The sequence below is a fragment of the Gracilinanus agilis genome, chromosome 3 (assembly GCF_016433145.1).
Source record: "Gracilinanus agilis isolate LMUSP501 chromosome 3, AgileGrace, whole genome shotgun sequence".
NCBI classification, from domain to species: Eukaryota; Metazoa; Chordata; class Mammalia; order Didelphimorphia; family Didelphidae; genus Gracilinanus; species Gracilinanus agilis.
The window spans coordinates 44,715,198-44,723,877 of NC_058132.1; positions in this window are offsets into that span (position 1 = coordinate 44,715,198).

An 8,680-nucleotide genomic window follows, 5' to 3' on the forward strand; every position below is an offset into this window, starting at 1 on the left:
ATCCGGCCTCAGACTAACTGTATGACCCTGGGCAAGTCAATTTACTCTATTGGCCTCAGTTTCCCCATCTGTCAAATGAGCCAGAGAAGGAAATGGCAAACCCCTCCAGTATCTTTGCTAAGAAAACCCCAAATGGGGTCGTGAAGATCGGACACAACTGAAAAAACAACTCAACCACAGCAAAACAGTGAACTCGCCTCTCCAAGTCCAACATCCTGATTTCTTCAGCTGATCCTCACAAAGCGACATTTTTGAAGGCTTTCACTATCCTGGCTGCCCTGATATTTGCCAATTGAAGTCAACATTTCCTAAGCCCCTGCTCTATGCAAAAACACTGTGTTAAGTCCTGCAGGGCCGAAGATGAAAATGAAACCTTCTCTACCCTCAAAGAGTTTGTGTTCTAAGGAGCTTAGAGGTGAGGAGGGACCCCATAGGTATAGGAGTAAGGAAACGCCAAGTAATTCTAGGAAATCCAGATCCCTAGCATCTGGGAAGAGAGGGAGTTCAATAAAGGCTTCCTATGGGATGAGAGTTCTTTTTTTTTTTTTTAATTTTTTTTTAACCCTTAACTTCTGTGTATTGGCTCCTTGGTGGAAGAGTGGTAAAGGTGGACAATGGGGGTCAAGTGACTTGCCCAGGGTCACACAGCTGGGAAGTGTCTGAGGCCAGATTTGAACCTAGGACCTCCCATCTCTAGGGCTGGCTCTCAATCCGCAGAGCTACTCAGCTGCCCCTGGGATGAGAGTTCTTAATCTCCCATCCATGGATAGATTTCAGGGAGTCTGTGAACTCAGATGGGAAAAATCACGATGATAATAATGATATTCTTTTACATTATTTATATTTATTCATATATTTATATCTTTATATCTTTATTTGTGCATTAATATATTTATTTATATGTTTATAGGTATATTTACATGTAATATATTATGTATGTAATATATATTATTATTTGTATTATTTATATATACATCATCACGTCAATAGCATGGGTTTCCTTTTGTAGTCCTCTATATTTTGCTCACTTAGGAATCCGATTTTGACCCAGGACTTAGGACAGAGAATGCTCTCCTCCTCCAGACAAAGAACTGGTGGCTAGAAATGCAGGGGAAAACATAGGATTTATCACTTGTTTATTTGGGTTTCTGTTTTAGGGTTTGGGTTTTATAAAATAGTTCTCTTACAAAAATGAATAATACAGAAACAGGTATTGAGTGCTAATACATGTATAACCCAGGGGAATAGCTTGTCAGCTCTGGGAAGGGGGAAGGAAGAGGGAAGGGAGACAACAAGAAGCATATAACGTTGGAAAACCTATGTGAGGGGGCAATTGGGTGGCTCAGTGGATTGAGAGCCAGGTCTAGAGACGGGAGGTCCTAGGTTCAAATCTGGCCTCAGACACTTCCCAGCTGTGTGACCCTGGGCAAGTCACTTGACCCCCATTGCCCACCCTTACCAATCTTCTGCCTTGGAGCCAATATACAGTATTGACTCCAAGACAGAAGGTAAGGGTTAAAAAATAAATAAACAAACAAACAAAAAAGAAAACCTATGTGTAAAATTGTTATTGGAACAAAAGAAAGAAAAAAAGATGATTCTGAGAAGGGATCCAGAGGCATCCCCACAGTGGTTACCAGAGGGATCAGGGGCAAAAAATGGCATTGCCTGGTATAAAAGATGGCATGTGAATGGAGCCTTGAAGAGAAGCAGAGATGCTGAGAAGCAGAGGGGAAGAGGGATCATGGAGGAAGGAGACTTGCTCAGTTAGATTCCCGTGGAATGGTCTCGGAGGCTCCTTCCAGATCCTGCTGGGGGCTGCCTTTTGGGTGAAGAGAATGCTGGCATGGTGGGGGAGCAGCCCCTGCCAAATGGCCCTCAAGGCTTTAATCTCCCTAAGCCTCTCTGCAACTCCGTCACAGGCCCGTATTGGCTAATCCCTCCATGTCCCGGTGGAAGGGGTCATCCAGAATCCCCTTGGGTTTCTGGGCTCCTGGAAGGAGCCTTCACGCTTCCTGAGGGACAGGCAGAGCCACAGAGATCTGGACTGACCATAAGGGGCAGCAGGGACAAGCTCAGACCTGCTGGCTACAGCTGCTCTGCTGAAAAATCTTCAGCATGAGCCTCACCCAGAGCCCATCCCAGGAGAAAGGGGACTCCGGGTCTCCCAGCGGCTCCTCTGGCTTGTGAATGGTCCATGTCTGGCTTTCGAGGAGGAGGCTCTTGGCTCTGTGTGACAGGAAGCTGTTCTATGGTAGCTCTTTCCCCCCAGGGACTGAGCTCTGGCTGAGAGCCCAGCATCTGCCCTCTAACCTGCTCTCTCCTCTAACTAGGGGGAAGGAGACAGAAAAGCAGAACCATTGATTTCAGACAGACAGACTGTCCTGGGACTCTGCAAAACGCTCCTGTTACATGAAACCAGAGGCCCCAGAACAGACAGAGGGTCTGGACCTGGGTTCAGATCCTGACTTTGCCACTTAACCTGCCTGTGGGACCTTGGGCAGATTATTTTACCTCTCTGGACCTCAGTTTCCCCATCTGTAAAATGAGAGGGCTGGATTATAGATGCTATAATACTCAAGACTGACTCAGAGAAAGGCTATATTGATTGTACCTCCCTATTTTGATGAAATCACAAATGCAATTAATTCATTTATTTGTTTATTTAGATTTTTCTTTATTTTATTACAGGAACAAATTTACACAAAAGTTTTCCAAGGTTATGTGATTCCTGTTGTCTCCCTCTCCTCTTCCCTCCCCACTCCTGGAGCCGACAAGCAATTCAATCTGGGTTATACATGCATTATCACTCAAAACTTTTCCATAGTATTCATTTTTGTAGATAAAATAAAAACCCCCAATCTTATCCTCCCCATATAAACCAGTGATAGATCCTGTGTTTCCTTCTGCATCACAAATGTGATTTAAAAAATACTGAAAGAAAAAAATCTTAGCTTAACTGAAAATAGTTGCTGCTGCAGCAATAATACCTATTGCAACCCATTTCCCATCTCCACTATAAAGAACTTCATTTCTTTTTCTTTTTTTTGAAACCCTCACCTTCTGTCTTAGAATGTATTGGTTCTCTAACTGAGCAAATCTCTCTCTTCCATGTATCCTACAGTGTATTGGTTCCAAGGCAGAAGAATAGTAAAGACTAGTCAATAAGAGTTAAGTGACTTGCCCAGGGTCACCTAGCTAGGAAGTGTCTGAGGCCAGGTTTGAAACCTTCCCCCCTCTAAGTCTAGCTCTCAAACCAATGAGTTACCAGCTGCCATGGAGAACTTCATTTCAATGAAAAAAAAAAACAAACGATTAGGGAGATGCTCTGATAGCCATGGCCTAAAGGGTAGGAAGGCACAATGGGATGTTTCTTTATGGCACTTTTTTAAAGCCCTTACCTTCCATCTTAGAAACAATACTGTGTATTGGTTCCAAGGCAGTAGAGCCATAAGGGATAGATAATTGGAGTTAAGTGACTTGCCCAGGGTCACACAGCTGGGAAGTATCTGAGGCCAGATTTGGACTCAGGACCTTCCATCCATAGACCTGGCTCTCGATCCACTGAGCCACCCAGTTGCCCCTCAATGGCATGTTATAATAGACATTTCTTTTCCATAAGAATCCCTTTTCTGGGGGCAGCTGGGTAGCTCAGTGGAGTGAGAGTCAGGCCTAGAGACAGGAGGTCCTAGGTTCAAACCCGGCCTCAGCCACTTCCCAGCTGTGTGACCCTGGGCAAGTCACTTGACCCCCATTGCCCACCCTTACTAATCTTCCACCTATGAGACAATACACCAAAGTACAAGGGTTAAAAAAAAAAGAATCCCTTTTCTTTGTGAGTGTGAGGAAGAAATATAGGATCAGATTCATAATTAGAGAAAAGGAGCTGGCACCTTGGCCCAGAGTGCTGGGCCAGCTTTTGTGAGGCAGTTGACAGTGTCTGAAATTCTTCTGCAGCAAAGCTGCAGAGCACCTATTTAAGAATAACTTTTTAGGAGGGGAGGGAAAGAATACGTGTCATGTAACCATGGAAAAATCTTCTAAAATAAATAAATAAATGAATGAATTTTAAAAAGAATAATTATTTAAAATAGTAAGCTACCAGATGGGAGGGGGAAGGAACCAGCATTTATTAAGGGGGTGCATTGTGATAGGACCTGTACTGAACATTTTGCAAATCTGATCCTCACAAAAGCCTTGAGAGGTAAGTGCTATAATTATCCCTATTTTACAGTTGAGGAAACCAAGGCAGATAGCGGTAAGTGCTATAATTATCTCCATTTTATAGTTGAGGAAACCGAGGCAGATAGGGATAAAGCAATTTACCCAGGATCACATAACTAATAAGTGTCTGAGCAGAGCTTGAACTCAGGTCTTCCTAACTGTAGACCCAGAGCTCTATCTGTTGCCCCACTCAGCTGCCTCTACCAATCACTAGTTATCCACTTGCTATTTGCTAGACTGAAGATTCAACTGAAATAATCTCTGTCCTCAAGGAGCTTATGTTCTATGAGAACCACAACAACTTAGGTTTCAGCTAGGTGTCTCTGTGGGGAGAGTACTGGACCTGGAGTTAGGAAGATGTGAATTAAAATCCAGCCTCAGACACTTACTGTGTGACCTTGGATCAGTCACTTTGCCACTGTTTGCCTCAGTTTCCCCAGAATGTAAAATGTTTTCCATTTCATCCATTTAATCACAGCACTTGCCTCACAGGATTGTTGGGAAGATCCCACTTGTAAAGCACTTTGCAAATTTTAAAACTTGTAAAAAATGCTGTTATGATGATGTTCAACTCCAATTACCTCTGGACCTTGTTAGGACCTTTCCTTCTCTCTCCTGAACATGGAAGGCTTATGGGAGTATTAGCAGGCACGCTACACACACACACACACACACACACACACACACACACACACACACACACGGGAGGGTAANCACACACACACACACACACACACACACACACACACACACACACACACCCGGGAGGGTAAACAATAAGGCTATTTTTACCCTCCTCCCTGCTTCCTCTCCTTGTTTCCCAAAGCTGGCCCTGACCAAGGTACACCTTGGGTTTCCTCTTGGCTCATCTGGGCTCCTCCTTCCTCCTCAGGGGACCACACTCCATTTTTATTGGCCAATGGCAGCTTGTGCCAAAGAGCTCAGCAGCAGTGCCTGAGAATTCTACTCCCTTCGGAGAGCCTGGCCTTCTATCAAGGCAAACAAGGACAGAGGCAGAATCCCCAGACAATCATCAAATCACAGAATCACCAAATCACAGAATCTCAGTATTGCTGGGGAACCTCAGAGCCTAAGAAATCCTGTAAAAGATTTTTCCTGAATTCTGTAAATAAAACATAAAAAACAAAAACAAAAGTAAAACTGTAAAAGGATTCTCTCTACCTCACAGACAAAAAGGGGGTCATCTACCTTTTGGTCAAAGACCTCCAGAGACAGGGACTCCCATACCTGCCTACGTATAGCAGCCCAGGATGCTTCTGGATAGCTCTAATTGTGAGGGCATTTTTCCTGACATCAGTACTTGCTTGTTGAGAGAATGAAGATGTGAAATGGCCTCTGGACAGCCCTGGATACATCAAGAAGAGGGAATACAGATTCTTCCCACTCTTCAGTGTAGAACTAGGAGACAGGGACAATGACTTGGAAGGGATGCCTGTATTGAACACCCAGCCCAGAGTTTGAAACATTCATTTCCCTCTCCCTTTTAAGAGAATGTTTTTCAGCAGAGAAGAAGAAAGGCTTTTTTTAAGAGTTCTAAATCTGGAGTAGGAAGACACTTGTTGACCAAGCGACCTTGGGAAAACTGCTTAAATTTGATCAGCCTGCCTAGTCATCTGAAAAAGAGGGATAATATCAAAATATAAAGGAAAGCAAAATGGGGATAAAATGATGAAAGGCAGTGTGATATATTAGAGAAGAAACTGGACTTGGGAGCAAGAAGACCTGAGTTCAGATTCCATTTCAGGTCTTTACTAGCTGTGACCCTGGTCAAGTCATTGAATTTCTTTCAGGATTTAGTTTCCTCATCTCTAAAATGAAGTTGGACTCTATGGCTTCTTGTATCTCTAAAACTATGATAATAATATCTTTAGCAACTATCTTGCAGGCTTTCTTGGAGACTCAGATAAGCATATATAGATAGAGAGATAGATATAAATAGGTAATGAAATATCACTCTGCAAATTTTAAAGCAGTATGTAAATGTTAGTTATTATTATTACTACTACCCTTTTGTGTAGCAACCTCCTGCACAGGGTTCTCTTTTGGCAGCCACAGCCCCCTGTAAGTCCCCCAGCTCAACGGCTTATTCTCTGTAAGAGAGGAATTAGCTAACATAAAAGCCATTCTCCCCATTTTATGGGAAGGGATCAAGGGAGAAGAGAGTCCCCATCAAACCTGCACTTAGCAGGACTGTAAGGGGAGAGGGGAAAAGAAAGGACATTGGATATTCTGGGCAGCAGCAAAAGTTTCTACAGGAGTGAAAGCCAATGCTTTTAGTTTGGGGTTAGGGAGTTAAACAGGGAATCAATCCTTCTGTCTCCAGGCTACAGAAATATTCTAGCAGGCAACTGGTAAAGGGTGGGGATGGGAATTAGATTCTGTTCTAAGTACTTTACAAATATTACCTCATCTGATCCTTACCACAAACCTTGGGGGTTAAGTGCTATTAGTCTCCCCATTTAACAGTTGAAGAAATAGTGACAGAGGTAAAACCAGCCCTGTGTGCCCGGGGTCACGTAGCTAATTAAGTGTCCGAGACAAGATTTGAACTTAGGTCTTCCCAACTCTAAGCCCAATGCTTTATCATTGTGGTTCTTTGGTGCCTCAAGTAACTGATATCAAAAAGCCCCATAGTCCACTGCATAATTCTAAGACTTGGACTGTTTGCATCCTATAGGGCAAAGAGATGGCCACATCGGAGAAGTTTAGATGTGCTGAAAGAAGGCTGATCATTCAGGATGAATGATGAATGGAGGAAAATAGGGAAGGGAGGAGAAATTAAGAGTAGAGAAGGTCAGGGATTGCTAACAGTCACTGGAGGCAAAGGGCGCTGGAAAGCAATGGACTAGAGGAATCCAATCCCAAGGTCGATTGAAGGCCTTTCTGCTGTCCTAGAGAAAAGGCCTAGAATAGGGAATAGTATTGTGGTTGGGAACTCAAGAAGACCATGGTTCAAATGCTATGTCTGACACTCAGAGGCTGTGCGACCCTGGTCCAGTCCCTTAACCTTTCTGTGTATCTAGCTACTCCCTAGGACTTATGTCTTAAACCACAGATAGGGTGCCACCCGGGAGGGATTTCCCGGAATTTAGAAAAACCATCCTCAACCCTCTCTTATGTAAGATTTAAGTTAATATCAATAATTCCAAGTATTATATGTTATAAAGTTTATTAATAATCACTTAAAGTAGAAAGAAAATAAACTAAAGGAAATAGAAGTTCAGACTTAATTATCTAACAAAAAAGTAAACTCATGTGTGTAGGTTCCTCTGCCTGGCATAAAGCCTACTTTCCTAGCTTGGTCAGGGGAGAAGAGAGTGAGGGGTGGAACTATGCAAAATTTATATCTTCCCTACTTTAGCACATAACATGAGAAGGAACATGGGAAGCTGGGAAAGAGAGTTCTGGGGTTCAGATTCTAATTACACAATCCCCCCTGTGATTCCATTGGAAAATACCCATGTAGAAATCTCCCAGATTTACATGCCTCATTTCCTCAATGAATCAGTACACATAACCAACTTATATCTATAAAGATCTTTAACTAGATTTACATACAATATTGCAATTTCTAAGGGAAATTACAATAATTTGGGGATAAGAGGGAAATAAAAGAGAAAGAGAGCAAAACCAATTGACAAAAAGCCAATTAGGTGGCTTTGGCATAAGAGCGTACATTCAAAATAAATGCATTTAAACCCCCATGGTTCAATTCACCACATCCCAAAGTTCATTCTGGATCTTTTGGTGCAGTGTGAGGTTTCTGCAGGCATCTTCATGGTGCCTTCTCCAAACAGTTCACTTTCTTGATTCGGAGAGGTAGCAAGTTTCTTATCCTAAAATTACTCTCAAACAAGAAAAATTTTTATAAATCTAGAATTTTATGACAATAATACAACCCCCCCCCCGAGGAGGATGTTGCCCAAACACACAGTTCACTCTGGGATACATGACTGAGTTATGAGGAATATACATCAATTGTGAAAAGAAAATCAAAAACATCAAAAAACCCAAATAAAAGAGAAAAAAGTAACTTCTGGATGAAATATAAAATATCAAAATTTCATGTGTAAAAATTCCAAAGTAAGGAAAAAATAAACCTATAACAAGTCTTTGAATCAGGGCCCAATTAAAGTAATTTATGTCCCACAAGCCTATAGTAGCAATTATGCACTTACCCAATCAGCAGCCAGAACTACAGAAAATTGCCACACTATGAAAGACAGAAAAAAAAAGACTAGAATTTAAAGCAGAAGGGAAATATCAGTCCCTGGTCTGATTTTACCTTCATTTACCTCTCTCTCTCTCTGTCTTCTCTGTCTCTGTCTCTCTCCCCCATCTCTTTCCCCCATTATTCCCCCTCCCTCTCCCTCTCCTTCTCCCCGACTCTTTCTCCATCTCCCTTTCTCTCTCTCTCTCTCCTTCTTTCTCACCC